The sequence below is a fragment of the Melanotaenia boesemani genome, chromosome 2 (genome assembly GCF_017639745.1).
Source record: "Melanotaenia boesemani isolate fMelBoe1 chromosome 2, fMelBoe1.pri, whole genome shotgun sequence".
NCBI classification, from domain to species: domain Eukaryota; kingdom Metazoa; phylum Chordata; class Actinopteri; order Atheriniformes; family Melanotaeniidae; genus Melanotaenia; species Melanotaenia boesemani.
This window is the reverse complement of record NC_055683.1, coordinates 1,186,960-1,212,416: the sequence shown is the minus strand read 5'-3', so window position 1 is coordinate 1,212,416 and position 25,457 is coordinate 1,186,960. Positions and strand designations below refer to the sequence as shown.

At 45.3% G+C, this 25,457-nt stretch overlaps 1 long non-coding RNA gene and 1 pseudogene across 4 annotated transcripts; one reads left to right on the top strand and one right to left on the bottom strand.

Moving 5' to 3' along the window:
• Positions 1–141: 141 nt before the first annotated feature.
• Positions 142–3,729, bottom strand: LOC121650358. Of its 4 annotated transcripts, none has more exons than XR_006012251.1 (6): positions 3,451–3,729; positions 2,701–2,798; positions 2,245–2,442; positions 1,432–2,104; positions 1,143–1,253; positions 142–1,050 (listed from the first exon to the last, which is right to left on the bottom strand). It is a non-coding gene; the product is annotated as an uncharacterized LOC121650358 (long non-coding RNA). The 4 variants fall into 4 exon arrangements; XR_006012252.1 differs by lacking the exon at positions 2,701–2,798 and having other exon boundaries at positions 1,432–1,527; positions 1,655–2,104; XR_006012250.1 differs by lacking the exon at positions 2,701–2,798 and having other exon boundaries at positions 1,432–1,852; positions 1,957–2,104.
• An 8,559-nt stretch (positions 3,730–12,288) lies between these two features.
• Positions 12,289–21,771, top strand: LOC121650053 (annotated as a pseudogene).
• The last annotated feature ends 3,686 nt before the right edge of the window (positions 21,772–25,457 follow it).

The following is a 25,457-nucleotide window of genomic DNA, read 5'->3' as shown; positions in this document are numbered from 1 at the left end:
GGATCTCTGCAAAGGCGCTTTATACCATAGTCAAATTAAACCGATACGATGTCTGGTCAGCTTTAGGGTTCAGTATTCAGACCAAGGATCCAGAAAGCAGTGACCCAGAAACATCAGAGTCAGGTTTTTCTCCTGGACTAAAAGATAAGGATTTCCAGCTTGAAGTTCCATTTGATAAATGGGTACAGTTTATTCCTGAAGATGTGGAATATAAGGACATGGGTTCTTCAACTAAAAAAAGGGAATACAAAATTTTTAAGCCTGGCATCTGGACTCATATTATAAATGAGCTTATTTGGAAAGAAGTTAAAAGCCCATGAACATCTGTATTTAAGAGAGCCAAGGTCTATCCATCACAGACAACAGATTATATATCTATAAAAAGCTACTGCAAAGAGTGTCTTAGTCATTTAGATATTCAGTGTGAGAAAGAGCCTGCACTAAACAGCCCGATGGTCCTAAAGTGCAAAATAAAAAACACTGATGACTCCAAGCACACAGGTCAGTCCAAGCGCTTCATGTCTGTACACTTGCATGTGCAGGTAGCCACAGAGCTGTGTGATGGCAGGAAGGAACCCATGTATGGCGGCATCACGGGCAAACACGCTGATGGATTTTGGAGATCCTGAGCCAAGCCACCTACCCAATTTGGCTACCCTGTTGAAAGCAAAACAGGAGAGAAATGACTTGGAATTGGGTGACAAAGATCCCATTAAGTCACTGCAGATGTTAAAATACAGTGCTCCACACAGTGGTAGCATCAGGGATATCGGCCTAGACAATTTTTCTGCCACTACTGGAGTCAAACACAAATGCATGTTTACAAGACACTGTCAAAGAAATCTCAGCAGACAGTGTGTTTTGATGCAACTGGCTCAGTGGTGAAAAAACTGGTGAGACCAAATGGCTCCTCTGGCCACATCCTCTTATATCAAGGAGTCCTAAAAGGACCAAACAGCTCCAGTGTTCCCGTCGTCCAGATGTTGTCAGAAAGACATGATGCTGTTGCAGCAGCTCAGTGGCTCACAGAGTGGATTCGTGCAGGTGAACCTGTGCCAAAACAAATTGTAAGTGATTTTTCTCTTGCTTTTCTTGGTGCTCTGGTGAAGGCTTTTACTCCTCATCGTGACCTCAAGACTTACATCAACGAGTGCTTTGGTGTCTTACAAAGAAACCAGGGTGCAAAACTGCCTCCTTGTTTTGTCAGACTTGATGTTGCACACTGCATCAAGATGATCTGCCAGTGGGAATGCCTGAAAAACAAAACCCCACGCATTAAAGATTTTTTGTGAGGGCAATAGCACAACTCATTAAATCACAATCCCTGAAGCAAAAGAACTGATACATGCCATCACTGTTGTGGCACTCAGCGAGGCAGAAGGCAATGATAACGCTGGAGTCCCTCTCACATCAGAGATATGCAAGAAATACCTGAAAGCCCAGATTGCAGAGGAATCTGTTATCATTCCAGATGCAGAGGGAAAACAACTGGAACAAGCGGATCCATGTGATGCGATCCAGACTGACCTAAGTCAGCGGGTAACAGAAATCTGTGAGGAAAGCAGGTCGCTTGCCATGGCTAATGGGGATCGAGACAATATCCACTATCTCCCCTAAATCATTCCTCAAATAATAAGATTAGTCAGCTACTTACCACTGTGGACAGGAGTGATGGTCCCTTTCTTCCAAACCACTGATGTCACCTCAGGCTCAGCCGAGGTAGAAGCAGAATTCAAAAATATCAAGCACGGCCTTTTCAAGCATGAAAAATGACCCATTAGGGTGGATCAATCCATCGCTTGCCATCTTTCCTTCATTGAAGGCAACATGCGGATTTGTGCTGCAGAACACACTGGAGAGGAGGATGCAACTTGGGAAACAGTGAGTGAAACAGCAGCCCAACCAGCACCCACAACTATACAAAGTGTAGAAAGAAAAATAAAAAGAGATGCTTACCTTTGTGAGGAGTCTGATGCTGCCATTAAAGTTGGTTGTACAGAAGAAGAACCAGCTGAAAACTGGAGAGGCCTTGCTGTTCCACCCAAAAAACGAAAAAGGACTTCCTACCTCTCTGCTTGTCCTGAATGGCTTCGTGCAGATCCATCTGTAAAGGCAAAAAAGGTGACTGTGGGATTATTAAAAAATGGAAACAACCAACAACCTGTGAAACTCGCCAAATCAAGCATCTCTGTGCTCAACACGTGTGCATTTGATGCTTTTTGTGAGTGCTTGTGTTGTGCTTACTGTGGCAGTTGGTCCTTCAAAAATGTTGTTAGCAGTGAAGTCCCTGACAACCAAGTCCTGCAGCTGGTAAAAGCCGTGGCTACAGAAGGTGTAACCCAGCAGACATACTCACAGAGGGCAGAGCTGCTGAGGGGATGTTTGAAGCTGTCCAGTTGAAGTCTGGTGGCTTCCAGGTTGATGCACAGTGTCACATCTCAACTGTTATAGACAAGACAATGAGGAATATTACAAGTGTTTATTTCACAAAACAATGTTCCTCACAGTCCTGCAGCTTCAGCACACGTATGACAAGGGAAGTTTGTTTGTTTCATCTTCTGTTGCTGTCCTGCAGGCATCTGGCATGGCTCATCTTAAGACTGCTGTGGAACAAGGAGTTAACCTTCCTGAGTCCACCTGCCTCAGACCAATCAAAACGCCTCTCAAGTGTCCCTCTGCATTAAAAACTGAAGACCTCACCTCCGGAAAAGTGCTGTGTGCTGGGAAAGTAACCCACAGCTATGGTGTTGGGGAACTTTTGTGGATAGACACTGACCTTGGAAGCCCTTCCACAGCATCTACAATGCAAGAAAACAACCAGAAGGGATTTCCTTTGTATGTGTATATATATGTGTGTGTGTGTATAGGTGTGTGTGTGTGTGTGTATATACATTCCTTTTTTGTTTATGTTTTTCAACAAAGCAAAGTCTGCTGTTTATTTTACTATTTGTTCAGTTTTTATTATTTTCGTTTACATTCTTGTTTCCAACGTTCTGGGTTAATTAATGTTAGAAATGTTCTGTTTTCTTTATTAAAATATTAAATTCTTGGTGTAACCAGAATGTTACATTGTGAACATAAAGCCATTTCAATTTCGTCCTTTCTGAGTCATCGTGAGTCATGTCGAGTACATCCTGTAATACTTTGAACTTCCTCTACTCTGTAGGTTACAAGCAAGAAAGCTTTCTGGTTCATGCCAGCCCCTTATTTTCTAGTTGGCTGACACGTGGCTGGTAACACGGTTAAAGTAGCTTTAAAGGAATATTAACAGTCAAGAAGCAAGTTATTTCTCCAATACTTTCACAACAAGCGACTACTTAGAAATAGAGGAAAAAATGGCGACATTTATGGCTGCAAGCCTTTGTATGTTGACACAGCAGCAATATCACACCAAACAAATGTAGTTTACTCAATATTACATAGGTGAAGTAACGAAATTTAAATACTCACTGGCTGCATGGACGAACTTGGTCTTGAAACAGGAAAACCCACAAAACAAGAACGTCACACTTTCCCACTGAATGAGTGTAGAAAAACCAGCCGGATTAATTAATGACCAATTAACCACCAATTAACCGCAAAAACGGCTCCCTTCAAAACACACTCCATCAACTAATTCAGTAACAATTTAATGCAATGGTTGGCCCATAAGAAACTTGTCAAACTAAGATTTTTTCAGCACAAACCAGCACTAACGCAGCACAAACGATCGAGACCATTTCCGCTGTGTTTTGAGTGGGGTGGGGGGCCAAGCTGCGTTCTTATTGTTCGGAAAACGTTTTCACGTCCGGGCGGCACTGCGCATGCCCGCCTGTCCATACCGGCTCGAGCCGGTAAGGAGCTGCCAAAGCAGGCAGGATATAATTCACCCAACACGGAGGAAGCTGCTGCTCGATAGAAGGAGGAGGCTGGCTTTTATTTAACCAAAAAATTAGTTTGAGCGGGAAAAGTACTCCATTACACTTATAAATACTACAATTACCACATAGACAGCGTGAAAAAAGAGTAAAGCAGAAGTACTTGGGTACTGCTCTGCCTGGTTTAACGCTGCTGCAGCCTGCAGGTAGAAGAAGACATACACTACAGAAAAGCAGAAATCCCGAAGATCCAGAGCTGCTCCCCATCATCTGCTGGTAAGACAGGCTGTAAGATGCTGTCTGTCTGTCTGACTGTCTCTCTGTCTGTCTGTCTGACTGTCTCTCTGTCTCTCTCTGTGTCTGTCTGTCTGACTGTCTCTCTGTCTGTCTGTCTGACTGTCTCTCTCTCTCGCTCTCTCTCTGTGTCTGTCTGACTGTCTCTCTGTCGCTCTCTATGTCTGTCTGACTGTCTCTATCTGTCTGACTGTCTCTCTCTCTGTGTCTGTCTGACTGTCTCTCTGTCTGTCTGTCTGACTGTCTCTCTGTCTCTCTCTGTGTCTGTCTGTCTGACTGTCTCTCTGTCTGTCTGTCTGACTGTCTCTCTCTCTCGCTCTCTCTCTCTGTGTCTGTCTGACTGTCTCTCTGTCGCTCTCTATGTCTGTCTGACTGTCTCTCTCTCTCTCTCTCTCTCTCTCTCTGTGTCTGTCTGACTGTCTCTCTCTCTCTCTCTCTGTGTCTGTCTGACTGTCTCTCTGTCTGTCTGTCTGACTGTCTCTCTCTCTCTCTCTGTGTCTGTCTGACTGTCTCTCTCTCTCTCTGTGTGTGTCTGTCTGACTGTCTCTCTCTCTCTCTCTCTCTCTCTGTGTCTGTCTGACTGTCTCTCTCTCTCTCTCTCTCTCTCTGTGTCTGTCTGACTGTCTCTCTCTCTGTGTCTGTCTGACTGTCTCTCTCTCTCTGTGTCTGTCTGACTGTCTCTCTCTCTCTGTCTGTCTGACTGTCTCTCTCTCTCTGTTTCTGTCTGACTGTCTCTCTCTCTCTGTCTGTCTGACTGTCTCTGTTTCTGTGTCTGTCTGACTGTCTCTCTCTCCCTGTGTCTGTCTGACTGTCTCTCTCTCTCTGTCTGTCTGACTGTCTCTCTCTCTCTGTCTGTCTGACTGTCTCTCTCTCTCTCTGTGTCTGTCTGACTGTCTCTCTCTCTGTCTGTCTGTCTGTCTGTCTCTCTCTGTCTGACTGTCTCTCTCTCTGTGTCTGTCTGACTGTCTCTCTCTCTCTCTCTCTCTCTCTCTCTCTCTCTCTGTGTCTGTCTGACTGTCTCTCTGTCTGTCTGTCTGACTGTCTCTCTCTCTCTCTCTGTGTCTGTCTGACTGTCCCTCTCGCTCTCTCTCTCTGTGTGTCTGTCTGACTGTCTCACTCTCTCTCTCTCTGTGTCTGTCTGACTGTCTCTCTCTCTGTCTGTCTGTCTCTGTCTCTCTCTGTCTGACTGTCTGTCTCTCTCTGTGTCTGTCTGACTGTCTCTCTCTCTCTCTCTGTGTGTGTCTGTCTGACTGTCTCCCTCTCTCTCTCTGTGTCTGTCTGACTGTCTCTCTCTCTCTCTCTCTCTGTGTGTGTCTGTCTGACTGTCTCTCTCTCTGTGTCTGTCTGACTGTCTCTCTCTCTCTCTCTCTCTCTCTCTGTGTCTGTCTGACTGTCTCTCTCTCTGTCTGTCTGTCTCTGTCTCTCTCTGTCTGACTGTCTGTCTCTCTCTGTGTCTGTCTGACTGTCTCTCTCTCTCTCTGTGTGTGTCTGTCTGACTGTCTCTGTCTCTCTCTCTGTGTCTGTCTGACTGTCTCTCTCTCTCTCTCTCTCTCTCTGTCTGACTGTCTCTCTCTCTGTCTGTCTGTCTGTCTGTCTCTCTCTGTCTGACTGTCTGTCTCTCTCTGTGTCCGTCTGACTGTCTCTCTCTCTCTGTGTGTGTCTGTCTGACTGTCTCTGTCTCTCTCTCTGTGTCTGTCTGACTGTCTCTCTCTCTCTCTCTCTCTCTCTGTCTGACTGTCTCTCTCTCTGTCTGTCTGTCTGTCTGTCTCTCTCTGTCTGACTGTCTGTCTCTCTCTGTGTCTGTCTGACTGTCTCTCTGTCTCTCTCTGTGTCTGTCTGACTGTCTCTCTCTCTCTCTGTCTGTCTGTCTGTCTGTCTCTCTCTGTGTCTGTCTGTCTGACTGTCTCTCTCTCTGTCTGTCTGACTTTCTCTCTCTCTCTCTCTCTCTTTCTCTGTGTCTGTCTGACTGTCTCTCTCTCTGTGTCTGTCTGACTGTCTGTCTCTCTGTGTCTGTCTGACTGTCTCTCTCTCTCTGTGTCTGTCTGACTGTCTCTCTCTCTGTGTCTGTCTGACTGTCTCTCTCTCTCTGTCTGTCTGACTGTCTCTCTCTCTCTGTGTCTGTCTGACTGTCTCTCTCTCTCTCTGTCTGTCTGACTGTCTCTGTTTCTCTGTCTGTCTGACTGTCTCTCTCTCTGTGTCTGTCAGACTGTCTCTCTCTCGCCATGTCTGTCTGACTGTCTCTCTCTCTGTGTCTGTCTGACTGTCTCTCTCTCCGTGTCTGTCTGACTGTCTCTCTCTCCGTGTCTGTCTGACTGTCTCTCTCTCCGTGTCTGTCTGACTGTCTCTCTCTCTGTGTCTGTCTGACTGTCTCTCTCTCGCCTTGTCTGTCTGACTGTCTCTCTCTCTGTGTCTGTCTGACTGTCTCTCTCTCCGTGTCTGTCTGACTGTCTCTCTCTCTGTGTCTGTCTGTCTCTCTGTCTATCTATCTGACCCTTTTGAATCGTAATGTATTATAAATTGTAAGTGTTCATGAAATAACAATAAAAAATTAAAAAAATTTTGTTTTACTTTTCTGTTTTCTAATAGCATCAGTCCTTATCTTACATATCAAGTTTAAATTAACTTTATATTTTTTAACAATTAAATTGCTGTGTTTTGGTCAAGATGCGACTCAATTTGATAGTTTAAAAACACAAAAAAATGATCAAAATTCACTATATTTTTTTCATTATTTATTATTATCATTATTAGGGATGCACCGAATATTCGGCTGACGAAAAATTTCAGCCGAAAATAGCCTAAAAGTGCATTTTCGGCCGAAAGACTTTTATCACCGAAACAACACAATCGAAACAGGACGTTGTGATGACGCAAACAAAAAAAAAGGCCAACATGTCTGCAGTGTGGAAGTATTTCAGTATATCTGAAAAAGACCCACGGATAGCGATTTGCAAAACGTGTAATGGTGAAATTTCAAGAGGAGGTGCATCTGCAAAGAATTTCTCCACGTCGGGTTTAATTTATCACCTGAAATCCAAACATCCTGACTGCTATGCCGAGTATGAGAGGAATGCGGCGCAGAAAAGGAAATTCCTCCGAGAACGCCCACTCCGTCTGTGGCGGAAGTTTTTGAAAAAGCAAAGAAGTTTCCCAGTGACGGTGCCAAGGCAAAAGGGATTACACTAAAGATTATGGAATTCATTGCCTTAGATGATCAGCCGTTCTCTGTCGTAGAAGATGTGGGATTTCGTAGGCTGATCGAGCACATTGAGCCCCGTTATGCCGAGCAGGCGACATTTCTCAGACGTGTGTTTACCCGAGTTGTTTAATGTTGTTGCAACTCACATCCATGCGCTTATATCTGATAATATTTCAGCAATCAGTTTCACAACAGACATATGGAGCTCGGACGTCAGCCTCACCAGTTTGCTCAGTCTAACCGCACAATGGATTGACGCTGATTTCCAGCTGCAAAAGATTCTGCTCCATTCCCAAGAGTTTCGAGGGTCACATACAGCAGCAGCCATTTCCCATGCATTCGCCAGCATGTTCGACACCTGGCATATCGACCAATCTAAAGTTCATGCCATAGTCAGTGACAATGGAAGAAACATGACAAAAGCGATAGAAGAAAGCCATATGAAAGGAATACGGTGCATGGCCCACACACCACATCTGGCTGTGAATGAGGGAGTGTTGTCTCAGCGCAGCGTAAAAGACGTACTGGCTATAGGCAGAAGGATTGTTGGCCACTTTAAACATTCGCAGCTGGCCTATTCCCGCTTACAGTCTATGCAAGATCAGTTTGGAACACCAATAAAACGGTTCCAACAAGACGTGAGTACACGTTGGAACAGCACGTATTACATGCTGGAAAGCCTCCTTGTGCAAAAACGAGTCTTGGCTGCATACAGTGCAGATCACGAGCTCCCTGCAACATTTACTTCACACCAGTGGGTCTTAATAGAGAACATTCTCTCTCTTCTTGCCCCCTTTGACCAGCTAACTAAAGAGATCAGCTTCTCTGATGCATCTGTAGCAGACGTTATTCCTTTAATCGCAGCACTAAAGCGTCTTCTCAGCAAAGAGGTTGAGACGAACCACGGCGTGAAAACAATGAAAAGTTCGCTCTTACAGTCAGTCAGCACACGTTTCACTGAGATCTATTCGGATCCTCTGCACTTCATCGCGACTGTACTCGATCCGCGTTATAAAGATCATTAATAAAGCAGCACGCACGAGAAATGATCCAGGCCGCGATGGATGCAGAGAACCCGCCGGCGCCTGAAGATGGAGAAGCGCAGAGCCCAGAAAAAAGGCCTCGTCTCTCTGTATCAGATGAGAGGCGTGCACCGTCGTTGTCCGATATGTTCAGTGAGATCCTGCAAGAGAGTGCCACGAATAATAACAGGTAGGCTATTCTGTTCTGATTTAATATATGTGGCAATCCGATTTTATTTTCTGCTACCCATTTTTTATTAATTTGACAAAAATGTTTATTTATGCACTTGCCCTATTTAAATAAAACTTCTTAAATTTTTCTCAAATGCCAGGCAGTCAACAAGCTCAACCGCTCAACAGTTAGATGGTTATCTTTCTGAAGCCCCCATTCCCAGAAGTGATAACCCTCTTGCCTACTGGAGAAATAACCAGGGCCGCTTTCCTGACCTGGCAAAGTTGGCACGCAAGTACTTATCTGCTCTGTGCACACGCACCGACAGCGAGAGGCTGTTCAGTGCAGCAGCTCATGTTCTGGATGAGAAAAGGAACAGACTTCACTGCGATAAAGCAGAGAAGCTGCTCATCAAGAAAAACCTACCACTTTACCTCAAGAAGTAGAAGGGTCTTGTTTAAATATTTATTTTCCACTTTGCAAATCTGTAGTTCTTGGAGCATTTGTTATTGTTAAAGGCCTATAATTAACCTTTTAAGTTTTTTTTTTTTTGCAGGCCAACAAAAAATATTGTTATATCTTTCATCAGCTGCACTTGTTCTGAATGCACTTTGTTCTAGTAGTCCTACAGAGAAAATAGTATTTTATTCTTAATTTTATTTTGTATTACTTTATTATTGTACATTGTTGGAATGTGCTAAATAAATTTTTTTCATAATTTTGTAATTTATTTATTCTTTGAAACAGTTATAGTATTTATACAATTGCAATGCCTGGATTTTAATGGGTTAGGACACATTCATAGCCATGAATGCAATGGTACTAATAATTGGCATAATTATTTATTTCGGAGTTTCGGTTTTCGGCCTTGGTTTCCTTATTTTCGGTTTCGGCCAAGAATTTTCATTTCGGTGCATCCCTAGATTATTATTATTATTATTATTATTATTATTATTATTATTATTTGACTATTTATGGTTTGATTATTGCGGCCTGGTATAAGTTAAAGATTAGTAGACATTATTTTATATCTACTATTAGTTTTTGCTCAGTGTCAAATACTCCTCATCACACATATCAAACATCTCATTTTTATGTGTGCTGTAACAAAGAGCTTCACCTATGGTCCCTGTAACAAGCGAAACCATTCATTATAACACCATTCATTATAACAGATATATATATATATATATATATATATATATTATTATATATATATTATTTTCTTTATATGATTTTAAACAACACCGACTGCACCAGGTCTGCCCATCTACTGTCCCTCTTCCTGAGGTTGCTTAGCTTCCACTGCAACATGAATTATTTAAATGTTAGTCTAAACTCAGAACACTGCAGAGACCCAGATGCTGTTCTGATAGAGATACTGGTCTGGTAGAGATGCTGGTCTGGTAGAGATGCTGGTCTGGTAGAAACTGGTCTGGTAGAGATATTGGTCTGGTAGAGATGCTGGTCTGGTAGAGACTGGTCTGGTAGAGATGCTGGTCTGGTAGAGAGATACTGGTCTGGTAGAGAGATACTGGTCTGATAGAGAGATGCTGGTCTGGTAGAGATACTGGTCTGGTAGAGAGATACTGGTCTGATAGAGAGATGCTGGTCTGATAGAGAGATGCTGGTCTGGTAGAGATACTGGTCTGGTAGAGAGATACTGGTCTGGTAGGGAGATACTGGTCTGGTAGAGATGCTGGTCTGGTAGAGAGATGCTGGTCTGGTAGAGATACTGGTCTGGTAGAGAGATGCTGGTCTGGTAGAGATACTGGTCTGGTAGAGAGATACTGGTCTGGTAGAGATACTGGTCTGGTAGAGATACTGGTCTGGTAGAGAGATACTGGTCTGGTAGAGATACTGGTCTGGTAGAGAGATACTGGTCTGGTAGAGAGATGCTGGTCTGATGGAGAGATGCTGGTCTGGTAGGGAGATAGTGGTCTGATAGAGAGATGCTGGTCTGATAGAGATATGCTGGTCTGGTAGAGAGATACTGGTCTGGTAGGGAGATACTGGTCTGGTAGAGATACTGGTCTGGTAGAGAGATGCTGGTCTGGTAGAGATACTGGTCTGGTAGAGAGATACTGGTCTGGTAGGGAGATACTGGTCTGGTAGAGATGCTGGTCTGGTAGAGAGATGCTGGTCTGGTAGAGATACTGGTCTGGTAGAGAGATGCTGGTCTGGTAGAGATACTGGTCTGGTAGAGAGATACTGGTCTGGTAGAGATACTGGTCTGGTAGAGATACTGGTCTGGTAGAGAGATACTGGTCTGGTAGAGATACTGGTCTGGTAGAGAGATACTGGTCTGGTAGAGAGATGCTGGTCTGATGGAGAGATGCTGGTCTGGTAGGGAGATAGTGGTCTGATAGAGAGATGCTGGTCTGATAGAGATATGCTGGTCTGGTAGAGAGATACTGGTCTGGTAGGGAGATACTGGTCTGGTAGAGATACTGGTCTGGTAGAGAGATGCTGGTCTGGTAGAGAGATGCTGGTCTGATAGAGAGATGCTGGTCTGATAGAGAGATGCTGGTCTGGTAGGGAGATACTGGTCTGGTAGAGAGATGCTGGTCTGGTAGAGAGATACCGGTCTGGTAGAGAGATGCTGGTCTGGTAGGGAGATAGTGGTCTGATAGAGAGATGCTGGTCTGATAGAGAGATGCTGGTCCGGTAGAGAGATACTGGTCTGGTAGGGAGATACTGGTCTGGTAGAGAGATGCTGGTCTGGTAGGGAGATAGTGGTCTGAAAGAGAGATGCTGGTCTGATAGAGAGATGCTGGTCTGGTAGAGAGATACTGGTCTGGTAGAGAGATGCTGGTCTGGTAGAGATACTGGTCTGGTAGAGATACTGGTCTGGTAGAGACATACTGGTCTGGTAGAGATACTGGTCTGGTAGAGAGATACTGGTCTGGTAGAGAGATGCTGGTCTGATAGAGATATGCTGGTCTGGTAGGGAGATACTGGTCTGATAGAGAGATGCTGGTCTGATAGAGAGATGCTGGTCTGGTAGGGAGATGCTGGTCTGGTAGGGAGATAGTGGTCTGATAGAGAGATGCTGGTCTGATAGAGAGATGCTGGTCCGGTAGAGAGATACTGGTCTGGTAGGGAGATACTGGTCTGGTAGAGAGATGCTGGTCTGGTAGGGAGATAGTGGTCTGATAGAGAGATGCTGGTCTGATAGAGAGATGCTGGTCTGATAGAGATATGCTGGTCTGGTAGGGAGATACTGGTCTGATAGAGAGATGCTGGTCTGGTAGAGAGATACTGGTCTGGTAGGGAGATACTGGTCTGGTAGAAATGCTGGTCTGGTAGAGAGATGCTGGTCTGGTAGAGATACTGGTCTGGTAGAGAGATGCTGGTCTGGTAGAGAGATACTGGTCTGGTAGAGATACTGGTCTGGTAGAGAGATGCTGGTCTGGTAGAGATACTGGTCTGGTAGAGATACTGGTCTGGTAGAGATACTGGTCTGATAGAGAGATGCTGGTCTGGTAGAGAGATGCTGGTCTAATAGAGAGATACTGGTCTGGTAGAGATACTGGTCTGATAGAGAGATTAGGGTCCCTGTAGTACCTGAATCTTTCTGTGCTGCGGTTTTATTGTGAATAGATGTATTTAGAAATCAGACGTTGATGCAGCAGATTATTGATGTGTTAAAGATGCTGCTTCATCCTGCCTCCAGAACTGCAGCTTTGACTTCCTAATGACCAGCCCTGATATCACGTTGCTTTCTTGCTCCAGGTGGTCGATCTGCAGCAATGATGACGGCCAAAGTTCTGCCTTGTTTGGGTCCAAAAGTTTATCCAGAGGTTCCTGAAGGCGACTGGGGCTGGGCTGTAGCTGTGGCCTTTTTCCTGGTTGAGGCCAACACCTGTGGAGTCTTGAAGAGCCTGGGCATCTTCCTCCAGGATCTCATGGAGGAATTTGAGGAGAGCAACAGTCGTGTTTCTTGGGTCATTTCCATCTCTGTTTTCATCTTCGCCTTCACTGGTTAGTCTCTCAGACGCGAGTTTGCTAAATCTTCTCTGATGACCCCTAAAAACTGTAAATGTTGGATTATTGATCATATTGTCAAGGGCCCTCACAGGGGAAACTGATCCAAGGATGCAGCCAGATGAAGAAGAGGGCTTTAAGTTTTATGCATGTCTAGCCTCTAAAGATTTAGATCTGTTTTCTTACCATCCTCAGCAACCCCTAGAAAAGGGTCGAGTATAATTTTCTCTTGAAATGGCTCACCAGTTTGAGAAAGAAGACTCGCTACACTGCACAGACCCTAGCTGCCTCAGTAGAGTCAGTAGAACTCAGTTAAAATCAGTAGTCAGTAGAACTCTGTTAAAATCAGTAGTCAGTAGAACTCAGTTAAAATCAGTAGTCAGTAGAACTCTGTTAAAATCAGTAGTCAGTAGAACTCTCTTAAAATCAGTACAGTCAGTAGAACTCTGTTAAAATCAGTAGTCAGTAGAACTCTGTTAAAATCAGTAGAGTCAGTAGAACTCTGTTAAAATCAGTAGTCAGTAGAACTCTGTTAAAATCAGCAGAGTCAGTAGAACTCTGTTAAAATCAGTAGAGTCAGTAGAACTCTGTTAAAGTCAGTAGAGTCAGTAGAGCTCTGTTAGAGTCAGTAGAACTCTGTTAAAATCAGTAGAGTCAGTAGAACTCTGTTAAAGTCAGTAGAGTCAGTAGAGCTCTGTTAGAGTCAGCAGAGTCAGTAGAACTCTGTTAAAGTCATTAGAGTCAGTAGAACTCTGTTAGAGTCAGTATAGTCAGTAGAACCTTGTTAAAATCAGTAGTCAGTAGAACTCTGTTAAAATCAGTAGAGTCAGTAGAACTCTGTTAAAGTCAGTAGAGTCAGTAGAACTCTGTTAGAGTCAGTATAGTCAGTAGAACCTTGTTAAAATCAGTAGTCAGTAGAACTCTGTTAAAATCAGTAGAGTCAGTAGAACTCTGTTAAAATCAGTAGTCAGTAGAACTCTCTTAAAATCAGTACAGTCAGTAGAACTCTGTTGAAATCAGTAGTCAGTAGAACTCTCAAAATCAGTACAGTCAGTAGAACTCTGTTAAAATCAGTAGTCAGTAGAACTCTGTTAAAATCAGTAGAGTCAGTAGAACTCTGTTAAAATAAGTACAGTCAGTAGAACTCTGTTAAAATCAGTAGTCAGTAGAACTCTGTTAAAATCAGTAGAGTCAGTAGAACTCTGTTAAAATCAGCAGAGTCAGTAGAACTCTGTTAGAGTCAGTAGAGTCAGTAGAACTCTGTTAAAGTCAGTAGAGTCAGTAGAACTCTGTTAGAGTCAGTAGTCAGTAGAACTCTGTTAGAGTCAGTAGAGTCAGTAGAACCTTGTTAAAATCAGTAGTCAGTAGAACTCTGTTAAAATCAGTAGAGTCAGTAGAACTCAGTTAAAGTCAATAGAGTCAGTAGAACTCAGTTAAAGTCAATAGAGTCAGTAGAAGTAGAACTCTGTTGAAAATATTTGCTTTGGTTTAAGCAAGCTACTTGTTTTTTTTTTTCATATCATTAAACACACATACACACGTTTAGATGTTATATGTTAGGTTTTGTACTACCAAAAAATAGTCTTTGTGTTATGCTTTCATCCTCTGTACAGACAGAAAGCTCCAGCCTGCACCTGCCTGCCAGTGACATGATACAAGGCTGAAATAATAAGCTGCTAATGGAGGAAGTTCAGACCACACTCTCACGCTAATCCTCTGATTTCTCACGCTGAAGCATACATCAAGAGCAATGTCGGCTAGTCGGGAGGTTTGGAAAGATTTCTCAGTGGGCTGCGTTACTCTTGGGCCAGTGTCCTGGTGAAACAAATAGATGAGTGGGAACGGGCCTACGATATGATCTGTCTGAGAAGAATAAATAGTAGTGATGTGCGGATCAATAGTGAAATATCTATTCATCCTAAACCAACATTTATATAACTAAACTTCCAGGACAGATAGGAACTACGTCTTCTTCTGCCTGTAGACATGTTTGAAAAAGACGCAGCGTCGCGTCTCAGTAGTGGTTCATCCACAGCTCAGTGATCAGACCGACACACAGCGATGAGCGGAGATACTTCAGCTCCACAAACAGCTATGATGCAGGTTGATGTGTGAAGACAACAAACTCCATTAAACATCATAGAATCAGAACATACAAGCAGAGCTGATGAGGGGAAATAAGTAGGAGGAGGAGGAGGTGCTAGGGAGGAGACACATGTTACTTTGAGTCCGTTGGTGCTGCAGGCAGGTACTGTCAGGTAGCTGACAGTACCTGACAGTAGCTGATAGTACCTGACAGTAGCTGATAGTACCTGACAGTACCCGACAGTACCTGATAGTACCTGTCAGGTAATATCACGTACTACCAGGTACTATCAGTTACTATCAGAGGGATAAAATGTGGAGCTGGTGGATCCTGTGCCTGTAGCACTGGTTTTGATTTACGTTGCTGTCTGACTGGGTACTGTCTACTGGGAACTGTCTGACTGGGAACTGTCTGACAGGGAACTATTTGACTGGGAACTGTCTGACTGTGAGCTGTCTGACTGGAAACAGTCTGACTGGAAACAGTCTGACTGGGAACTGTTTGACTGGGAACTGTTTGACTGGGAACTGACTGGGAACAGTCGGACTGGGAACTGTTTGACTGGGAACAGTCTGAATGGGAACTGTCTGACTGGCTGGGAACTGTCTGACTGGGAACTATTTGACTGGGAACTGTCTGACTGGGAACTGTTTGACTGGGAAAGGGATAAAATATCAACACAAAGCTGAACTGTGTGTCAAATGAGCCTCAGTGTCCAATGATTATGGGTAACAGCTTTGATGAATTTCTGATCATAATTAATCAGTGTTGCCCCTAAATGCCGTGGCGTTGGACTGGGGGGCGGGGGGTAAACTATACCATTTACACAGGGCCTACTGCAGGGTGGGGGCCCTTGAAAATTCTGGATTGAAAAGTTATTTCGTATTCCATTTTAAAACATCTAATTATGATTCTAAAAGTCAGTTTGCCTGAATTAAGGTGAATTGAATTTTGAATTTTGCATTATAATAATGATGAATGTTCTTAGAGGTCCTATCACCCCTCTAAAAGTAAGACAGGAGCTACAATACAAAACATGACGTGGTTGTTCCTGTATCCTAGCAAAGGCTTATTGTATAACAATCATATATACTGAACCTTAAAACACCACTTGAACATGGTAACATCTGTATGGACAAAGATTAACATCATGAACCACGTGGTCCTCTGTCTCAGACCCAGCAGCAGCAGCAGGTCCATCACTTTCCACGTGCTGTAATCATTTTCATACTGTCAGGATACTCCAAGGTGAAGCCGGACACAATTGCAGGTAAGAATTAAGCAGACTTTAATAAAGTCTCGAATACACATATACGAGAAAGCAATATGATACTGGATGCGATTCAGTAACACACAATGTGACAATCCGGGGGTTAAGCTTATATAGGGAGATAAACAGGTGATGCTGATGAAGCTGATGAAGATTAGGATCCGTATCATGTGTGTGCAAGATGTCAGATGCTGAGGGATGATGCGTATTGTAGTGTGTGACCAGTGATCAGTACTCTGGTGACCTGGAGCGTACCCGAGAGGAGGGCACAGGCATGACACATACTGTCTCACCACCTCGATCATCTGTTAATTAAGGCCTCAAAAAGGCCAAAAGCCAGTCTGACAAGGCACACAGACCTGGAGAAATTATTATTATTGTGAAATTCCCTGTGTCTTGTCTCAGTGTCCCTTCCTTTGTGTAGTTGAATTGGTTTCTGTTTTATTTTAAAGTTTCTGTTGGTACTTTGAGGACCTATTAGTAAACCTTTTTTTACATTTTGCTACTCCTGGGTGCTATTTTATGAATAAACCTGCAAAAAATGAGTCAAAATGAGTCTTATGTCTTGTTGGCGTGTATGTGACAAAATTTTGGTTGGATTGTTGGACGTTGACAGCTCTGTACCTGCAATGGAATTAAAGAAATGTGTGAAATTTGTGAGGCACCAGGAAATATCCGAACCCTGGACTAAAGTGTTTCAGTTCAGGTTTGCTGTTCTTTTCAGGTCCCCGGACGACAGAACACTTTTACTCGTGAAAAGTATTTGAATGGTTTTATGAATGAATGAATCTTTGTCTTTCACTGTTGGATGTTAACCATGTTTTTATCGACAGATAAAGTCAAGAATTATTAATCCTGTTCATAAGTGTATGTGCTATACGATGTTCTTTAAGGTCGAAAGAAAAGTTTAGAGTCAAACTTACTGGCAGCGTTTCATAAATCTCTGCCTTTAAATGTAAGGCTCGCCTCCGCGCCAAAATCCCCGCGCCGTGATTGGCCCGACGGCGTTACGGCCACCCTGAGCCCACAAGTGTAGTAGCGAACTTAAAAGTTCAAACAAAGGAGAAGAAGAGGAACCATGACGAAGTAACACGGTAAAGCTGGAAGCAAAGAAACACGTGTTTTTTTGTCTTTGCTGTCACTGCCACCTTTTCTTCGTTATTCGTGTTTCGTCTTGATTTTCGCTCGTTTGAAGACCAGGATGTCTCGTTGCCAAGCAACAAGCTTAAACACTCTTTTTGTCAGCACGAGATACTTTTTGACTTCATTTATTTTCCCGTTTTGGGCCAACTTTGGGAAGCCAGCCCAGCGGCTGCAACCAGAGCCAGTGAGGTAGGAAAGCCTTGGACCACAAACGCCAAACCTTTGGTGATGGACTTGAAGAAGCCACCAAGCCGCTCTGGTGAAACCACCACCTGGAGTTACTGTTTACAGACGCAGCTCAGAACCACGCCTTGCCAGCATGGAGAGCAAGAACCGGACCTACTTTGTGGACGTCCAGCTGAGACCCGGTTCAGCAACGGGTCATCCCCACCTCAGCCTGAGATGGAGAAAAGGAATCCGGGGAGATCCACCCTTATTCCCGGTGCTGCTTCATCCGATAGCTGATTGCTGGCCGTCACTTTCACTTCTTTAACTACGACTCGGCTAAATCTGGACCCAAGATAAATTTTGTTAGCGTCACATTAGTCTGGATCGGCTCTTAACTAAATCTACTTGATAATTTAGTTCAAACTTTCCCATCTTTTCAACATTTTAGCTTAACGGCACCAACTGCAAACAAAATCTCCATTTTGTTGTTTCATGACCAGAATTCTTCTCTTGAAATTCTTTCCCTTCCAGCCCTTTACGGAAGTCCCGCTGGTAACCGCAAAGTGCCGCTTAGCTATGGCCATGTTTTCTTTTAAGCTGGTTTCCAGCTGATATTTCATCACCACAGTTGGATAAATTGTGGCATCTTAATTTGTTGTTTTCTGCGTTGTTTCTACGGAAGAGAAATCAGACGAGAACTCACTAAATGTTCAGAGAGGGATTCTATCAAATATCTATCGACCGTATGGATGTTAATTTACCGTTACTCCTTCTTTGCCGTATCATTAATTCATAAGAAGGGCGGTGCTCCACGGGCTTCGATGTTATTAAGATGAATCAATGTTAATAAAATTATTCAATTTGAATTTTAATATTTTATATTAATATTGAGGTGCTATAACGCAAAATATCACAACTCTATACACTTATTTGATGTGTTTAATTAAACATATAATAATTTATTAAATATGTTATTTATATTACTACATAATTAGATGTATTTTTTATGTTGTTTATTACTGTTGTTGTTCATGGAGTGCATGAGTTAGAATAAGGAAATAAAGTCATTTTCTGTCTTTCAGCCCCCTTGGCAACGGTGCTTAGCAACCGTCTGGGGCACCGTCCCGTGGTCATGATGGGAGGGTTCCTCATCAGCCTGGGAACCATCAGCTCCGCCTTCACAAGCTCCATCAGTCAGATGTACATCACCATTGGCATCGTTTCAGGTACCAGAATCTGAACATGTTTACGCCCCTCCCTGTCCATCGTATTTATGTCTGGTTGTCTGTTTATTTCCATTTACCGGGAGGCTCTGCTCCTGCTGATGTCGTAACCCTGCAGTCTTTGTACTAAAGGGACTCCCAGCAGTGTCACGGTCAAAATCTGTCCCAATCTGTCTCTTGCAGAACTGTCCAATGAGTCAGAGGTCAAGTAACCTCGTCCAAACTCACCACATAATGAGATCTGCTGGTCTGTCTTAGCTTTCAAGGAAGGACTGAGAACAAAGCAGACAAACTACAACAATCCACTAAATTCCTTTTCAAATCAGAGAAGATGGAAATGAACTGGCTGAAGATGAATAAAGATTAACATGTTTTTTCCTGAACAGAGCACTGCTAGCTCTCCTGCCTTGATTACCATCTCTTCATGTGGACCTCAGCTAACGTGACGACCCTCTTCTCTCTCCCCTTGTCTCTTGTTTTGTCTTTACATGCATATTATCTTTCAGCAGCTGCCATCTTGGACTGAGGATGCCCTGACAGCTTGACTTTCACCCCCTCTCCCTCCCAGCCATGCAGTATTCCTACCATGCGGGCCAGTGGATGTCATGTCCCCTGTCTCTCTTGTCCTCCCTTTTTAGGACTGGGCTACTGCCTCTCCTTCCTCCCGACCCTCACCATCCTCGCCCAGTACTTCTCCAGACGCCGAGCCCTTGTTACCTCTGTCGCTTCCTCTGGAGAATCCTTTGCCATGTTCGCTTTTCCTCCAGGTCAGTTTACGTCCCAGTTTGACCAGTTACACCTTGGGTGAACGTCCCAGTTAGACCATGAGTTTACGTCCCAGTTAGACCATGAGTTTACATCCCAGTTAGACCATGAGTTTATGTCCCAGTTAGACCATTAGTTTACATCCCAGTTAGACCATGAGTTTATGTCCCAGTTAGACCATGAGTTTATGTCCCAGTTAGACCATGAGTTTATGTCCCAGTTAGAACATGAGCTTACGTCCCAGTTAGACCAGTTAGACCTCGTGTGTACGTCCCAGTTAGACCATGAGTTTGTCCCAGTTTGACCAGTTAGACCATGAGTTTATGTCCCAGTTAGACTATGAGTTTATGTCCCAGATTGACCAGTTAGACCTCGGGTGTACGTCCCAGTTAGACCATGAATTTATGTCCCAGTTTCACGAGTTAGACCATGAGTTTATGTCCCAGTTAGACTATGAGTTTATGTCCCAGTTAGAACATGAGCTTACGTCCCAGTTAGACCAGTTAGACCTTGGGTGAACGTCCCAGTTAGACCATGAGTTTACGTCCCAGTTAGACCATGAGTTTATGTCCCAGTTAGACCATGTATTTATGTCCCAGGTAGATCAGTTAGACCATGAGTTTACGTCCCAGTTTGACCAGTTAGACCATGAGTTTATGTCCCAGTTAGACCATGAGTTTACGTCCCAGTTGGACCATGAGTTTATGTCCCATTTAGACCAGCTAGAGCATGGCTTCATGTCTTGCAATCGTCCTCTGGCTCCGCCCCCTCTCCATAGCTTTCTCCCGACTAAAGGACGTCATTGGCTGGCGATGCTGCCTGGTTGTTGTTGGCGTCTCACAAGCGTCTGTGATTGGTTGTGGGCTTCTCCTTCGTCCAATCATCATCCGGCCAGATCCTCTGAAGGAGGAGTCCAGCTCAGAGTCTCTGGTTCTGAAGGAAATGCAGAGCATTTATGAGCTGGAGAACGAGCAGACCAGGACCTCCATCAGCTCGGGGGTCTCCCAGATTTCCCACGACTCGGGTGTCACCTCCCTCTCTGCGTCCAACGAGGACCTGAAGATGGCGGAAACAGGAGCCAAGGCTGCGCTGGAGAGGGAGGTGGAGGACGGAAAGGGTGAGGAGACATCAGTGTGTCCTAGGCAGCTTCAGGAGGATGTGGAGGCGGGTCCTCTTCAGGCGTTCAGGCTCCTGGACTTCTCCGTGCTGAAAGATGGCGCCTTCATTTGTTACTCGCTCTTCGGCCTGTTTGCCACGCTGGGCTTCTTCGCCCCACAGATCTAAGTCATGGAGCTGAGTAAAAGCCGCGGTGTGGAGCCCACCGTGGCCTCCTGCATGCTGTCTGTGATGGCCGTGGCCGACGTCTTTGGCCGCTTGTCCATCGGCGTGGTGTTGAACAAAATCGGGTGCAGGAAGACTCTGGTTTTGCTGGGGTGTGTGGTCCTGATGTGCCTGGTTCTGGTGGCCTTCACCTTGGTGTGGGAGTTCTGGGGCTTGGTGGTCTGCTCCACCCTCTATGGCTTTTTCATGGGCACGGTGGGCTCCACCCACATCCCCCTGCTGGCCGAGGAGGACGTGGTGGGAATTGAGCGCATGGCGTCATGTGTGGGGGTGTACGTCTTCATCCAGAGCTTTGCTGGGCTGGCTGGACCACCACTAGGAGGTAAATTCTGCTTCTGTGGTTTCCTGCTTGTTAACTCTCTGTAGACCCTAACACCTGGTCCATGTGTCCTCCAGGTGTGCTTGTGGACGTAACCCAGAACTACGGCGCTGCGTTCTACTCATGTGCAGCAGGTATGGGGATCAGTGCGGTCTGCTTGGCCCTGGTTGGCCCGGCCAAGTCCTTCATGCTCCACAGACAGACCAGAGACAAGAGGAGGGACGGAGACAAAGACAGCGATCAGTTGGACTTTCTGGACGTTGACTTGGCTGTGGAAGATGGGCCCGTCCAACAGGCCAAGGATCAGGACAGCACCTCCGTTATCTGAGCAGGACACGGTGTAAGCTGTACCTCAGGACTGGTTCTCATCTCCGCCAGGGACATGTCTGCTCTGAGACCAGAGACACATCTGAGCCATGGTTACCACAACTCGCTTCTTACCAACGTCCACCTGATCCAGCTGTCTGGACCTGGTCCTGGTTCACCGCTTCCTGTGGACCCAGATCTTGTTTACCACTTCTAAGAGTTGCTGGACTGACAGAGTTCTTCTTCCTATGCTCCCGCTGTCAGAAAACTCACCACCACCTGGAGTCCAGGACCAACGTGGTGAACTTTAGCTCCAGACTGGCCTCATCTCATTCTGGAACAGGACCTGGAAGATCCTCTTTCTTGGCGGTTATTTAGTATGTTGTGTTGATGTGTGCTGAAGACAGGCCGGTCTCAGGAAGGCAGCAGCGGTGTTGGTTGATCCCTGCGCTACCCGTGGGTCCGTCTCCTAAACCTGAACCAGAGCAATGCTGCAGCAGGTCCACCCCCATCCTCTGCAGGGAACCTGCCAGTCTGTAGCAGCTTTTAATCCCAGTATAAACCAGTCTGTAGCGACTTTTAATCCCAGTATAAACCAGTCTGTAACAGCTTTTAATCCCAGTATAAACCTGTCTGTAGCGGCTTTTAATCCCAGTATAAACCAGTCTGTAGCAGCTTTTAATGCCAGTATAAACCAGTCTGTAGCAGCTTTTAATCCCAGTATAAACCAGTCTGTAGCAGCTTTTAATCCCAGTATGAACCAGTCTGTAACAGCTTTTAATCCCAGTATAAACCAGTCTGTAGCAGCGTTTAATCCCAGTATGAACCAGTCTGTACCAGCGTTTAATCCCAGTATAAACCAGTCTGTAGAAGCGTTTAATCCCAGTATAAACCAGTGTGTAGAAGCGTTTAATCCCAGTATAAACCAGTCTGTAGCAGCTTTTAATCCCAGTATAAACCAGTCTGTAGCAGCTTTTAATCCCAGTATAAACCAGTCTGTAACAGCTTTTAATCCTAGTATAAACCAGTCTGTAGCAGCTTTTAATCCCAGTATAAACCAGTGTGTAGCAGCTTTTAATCCCAGTATAAACCAGTCTGTAACGGCTTTTAATCCCAGTATAAACCAGTCTGTAGCAGCTTTTAATCCCAGTATAAACCAGTCCGTAGCGGCTTTTAATCCCCGTATAAACCAGTCTGTAACGGCTTTTAATCCCAGTATAAACCAGTGTGTAGCAGCTTTTAATCCCCGTATAAACCAGTCTGTAACGGCTTTTAATCCCTGTATAAACCAGTCTGTAACAGCTTTTAATCCCAGTATAAACCAGTCTGTAACAGCTTTTAATCCCAGTATAAACCAGTCTGTAACAGCTTTGAATCCCAGTATAAACCAGTGTGTAGCAGCTGCTTTGTGGCGCCACCGTGCATCAGAAACGTCTTCTTGGCTTTATTCCAGCCATAGAGGAGCATTATTTTTCTTCTTTTCACACACACATAGAACTTTCTGCTCACTGGTTGATCTTTGGCTGCTCCTGATTGGACGTTACCGTCAATCTAAGCTCTCTGATTGGTGGAAAGTCTGACAGGAAGTGGCTCCATCATCATGTCCAGGTCTAAATAGAGGTCTCTTAGCAACATGTTGTAATGGTGAAACATGATAAATAATGCTGTTATCATGGAAGGAGTCAGATCCTCTGAATAAACACGGGGTAGAGGGTTGGTTCTCGGGGCCCAGCAGAGTTTTAAGGGTTAAAATCTTAAGCTAACATCACAATGCTGCTGTTCATTCATGGTGTTTCAGATGAAAAGCAATGTCTTTCTGGATTACTGAACCAGACCATGCTGGTCTCATGTATGACCAAACACAGAGCGACTCCACCTCATTCTGTCTCCTCACCTGCTTGACTTGAAGTTTACTTTCTTTTTTACTGGATTTAAATGGCTTGTAACCGTTTTTAATCTCTTTTCTTTCTTTTTATATGTTGTCAGGCCTCTGCCTGTAAAACTGTATTTTCTAATAAAATCTCCAACCCGACATCTGATGTCATGTTACATGTTTATGATGCAACTTTTACTTTACATCATTTAATAAGTTTAACAACATCCTGACCAGATGAAGCTGCTGTTTAACAAGAACCGGGTCGTCCTCTTCATCAGGAACGCCTTCTAGTACAGGGTCGTCCTCTTCATAAGGACCGCCTTCTATTACCGGGTCGTCCTCTTCATCGGGACCGCCTTCTAGTACCGGGTCGTCCTCTTCATCGGGACCGCCTTCTAATACCGGGTCGTCCTCTTCATCGGGACCGCCTTCTACTACCGGGTCGTCCTCTTCATAAGGACCGCCTTCTAGTACCGGGTCGTCCTCTTCATCAGGACCGCCTTCGAGTACCGGGTCGTCCTCTTCATAAGGACCGCCTTCTAGTACCGGGTCGTCCTTCATAAGGACCGCCTTCGAGTACCGGGTCGTCCTCTTCATCAGGAACGCCTTCTAGTACCGGGTCGTCCTCTTCATCAGGACCGCCTTCGAGTACCGGGTCGTCCTCTTCATAAGGACCGCCTTCTAGTACCGGGTCGTCCTCTTCATCAGGACCGCCTTCTAGTACCGGGTCGTCCTCTTCATCAGGACCGCCTTCTAGTACCGGGTCGTCCTCTTCATCAGGACCGCCTTCTAGTACCGGGTCGTCCTCTTCATAAGGACCGCCTTCTAGTACCGGGTCGTCCTCTTCATAAGGACCGCCTTCTAGTACCGGGTCGTCCTCTTCATCAGGTCCGCCTTCTAGTACCGGGTCGTCCACTTCATCGGGATCGCCTTCTAGTACCGGGTCGTCCTCTTCATAAGGATCGCCTTCTAGTACCGGGTCGTCCTCTTCATCGGGATCGCCTTCTAGTACCGGGTCGTCCTCTTCATAAGGACCGCCTTCTAGTACCGGGTCGTCCTCTTCATAAGGACCGCCTTCTAGTACCGGGTCGTCCTCTTCATCGGGACAGCCACTGGGTCGTCCTCTTCATAAGGACCGCCTTCTAGTACCGGGTCGTCCTTTTCATCAGGACCACCTTCTAGTACCGGGTCATCCTCTTCATCAGGTTCACCTTCTAGTACCGGGTCGTCCTCTTCATCAGGACCACCTTCTAGTACCGGGTCGTCCTCTTCATCGGGACAGCCACCGGGTCGTCCTCTTCAAAGGGACCGCCTTCTAGTACCGGGTCGTCCTTTTCATCAGGACCACCTTCTAGTACCGGGTCATCCTCTTCATCAGGTTCACCTTCTAGTACCGGGTCGTCCTCTTCATCAGGACCACCTTCTAGTACCGGGTCGTCCTCTTCATCAGGACAGCCACCGGGTCGTCCTCTTCAAAGGGACCGCCTTCTAGTACCGGGTCGTCCTTTTCATCAGGACCACCTTCTAGTACCGGGTCATCCTCTTCATCAGGTCCACTTTCTAGTACCCGGGTCGTCCTCTTCATCAGGACCACCTTCTAGTACCGGGGTCGTCCTCCTCATCAGGACCACCTTCTAGTACTGGGTTGGACCTTTTTAATCCTGGTGTGATAGATGAAGTAGGTGGTGGAAACCTTCCTCAGAGGTTTTCTCCATATTGACATGACAGCATCACACAGTTGCTGCAGGTTTGTCGGCTGCATCCATGATGAGAATCTCCCGTTCCACCACATCCCAAAGCTGCTCTACTGGACTGAGATCTGGTGGCTGTGGAGGCCGTTGGAGTCCAGTGAACTCATCATCATGTTCTAGAAAGCAGGTGGAGATGATCTGAGCTTTGTGACATGGTGCATTATCCTGCTGGAAGTAGCATCAGAAGATGCTCCACTGTGGTCATAAAGGGATGGACATGGTCAGCAACAATACTCAGGTAGGCTGTGCTGGTTAAACCAGGACACGTTGGTACTAAGGGACCCAAAGTGGACCAAGAAAATCTCCCCCCACCATTACACCAGCAGCAGCCTGAAGCGTTGATCCAAGGCAGGATGGATCCATGTTTTCATGATGTTTCCAGCAGATTCTGAGCCGAGCATCTGAATGTGGAGCTGAAATGGAGACTCATCAGACCAGCAACGTTTCTCCATCTTCTATTGTCCAGTGTTGGTGAGTGTGTGTGAATTGTAGCCTCAGTTTCCTGTTCTTAGCTGGCAGGAGGAACCCGGTGTGTCTTCTGCTGCATCCTGGTCCAGACAACTGCTGCTCTGGATATTTTCTCTTCTTCAGACCATCTCTGGAAACCCTGGAGATGGTTGTGGGTGGAAATCCCAGTAAAAACTCAGACCAGCAACCATGCCAAGTTCAAAGTCTCTT